Genomic DNA, 1,530 nt, shown 5'->3' with positions numbered 1-1,530 from the left:
TGGAGTTCGCCACTACCCCATTATTATCATAATAGAGGGTAATGGGCTGAGACATATCTGAAACAACTTCCAGATCTGTCAAGAACTTCCTTAGCCAGACGACCTCCATAGCAGCTTCGCAAGCCACTATGTACTCCGCCTCCATAGTGGTGTCGGCGATGCAACCCTACTTAGTGCTTCACCACACTACAGCTTCTCCATTAAGAGTAAAGACTGACCATGATGTGAACTTGCGAGAGTATTTATCAGTTTGAAAATCAGAATTCGTGTATCCTGTAAGGATCAAATCCCTTAAATCATACACGAGCATGTAGTCCCCCGTTCTCCGAAGATACTTGAGGATGTTCTTCACTGCGGTCCAATGAACCTAGCCTGGGTTAGACTGATACCTACTAACTATGCCCACAGTGTAGCAGATGTCTGGACGAGTACAGAGCATCGCGTACATCAAACTGCCAATGACAGACACACATGGGACCCGTCTAATCTTCTCAATCTCTTGAGGCATCTTAGGACACATTTCCTTAGATAAATGACTCCATGCCTGAACGGCAGTAAGCCCCTCTTGGAGTCCTACATCAAGTACTTGAGCAACATCTTATCAATGTACGATGCTTGAGACAGTGCTAGCACTTTGTTCTTACGATCCCAAAAGATCTATATACCTAGAACAAACTGAGCCTCTCCCAAATTTTTCATTTGGAATTAGGTCGCTAGCCAATTCTTAACTGCAGTTAGCAGACCTACATTATTCCCAACGAGTAGGGTATCGTCTACATACAACATTAAGAAGACTACTGAAGCGTTGAAGATCTTCTTATAGATATAAGGTTCATCAACATTTTGGTCAAAGCCATACGACTTGATCGCAGTATCAAACCGTATATTCTAAGATCGAGACACCTATTTCAGTCCATAAATGGACCGATTCAATTTGCAAACTTTTTCCTCTTGACCTTGGGCTATGAATCCCTCGGGCTGCATCATATAAATGGTCTCCTCAAGATTTTCATTCAGAAAGGCCGTCTTAACGTCTATTTGCCAGATCTCATAATTATAATAAGTTGTAATGGATAAGAGGATGCGAATCAACTTTAACATGGCAACAGGCGAGAAAGTCTCATCATAGTCGACTCTCTCAACCTGGGTATAACTCTTTTGTCACAAGTCGAGCCTTGAAAATCCATACCTTCCCATCAGCACCTCGTTTGTGCTTGTAGATCCACTTACAACCTATAGGGCGAACCCCATCAGGCTAATCCACAAGATCCCAGACTGAGTTGAAGTACATCGACTCCATCTCGAGATCCATGGCCTTGACCCATTCATCTCGGTCAACATCATCCATTGCCTTCTTATAAGACAACGGATCCTCAACGTCGCCATCTTCTACCATAGCAAGGATTTTCGTGAAACCCAGATAGCGAACGGGTGGGTTCGCAACCCTCCCACTACGTCGAGGTTCCCTCAACTCTTAAGGTGAAACCGACCTACTGGATGAACTCCCATCAACAACTCTTGTTGATGTAG

Source organism: Benincasa hispida, chromosome 2 (genome assembly GCF_009727055.1).
Source record: "Benincasa hispida cultivar B227 chromosome 2, ASM972705v1, whole genome shotgun sequence".
NCBI lineage: Eukaryota > Viridiplantae > Streptophyta > Magnoliopsida > Cucurbitales > Cucurbitaceae > Benincasa > Benincasa hispida.
This window is presented reverse-complemented; position numbering follows the sequence as displayed.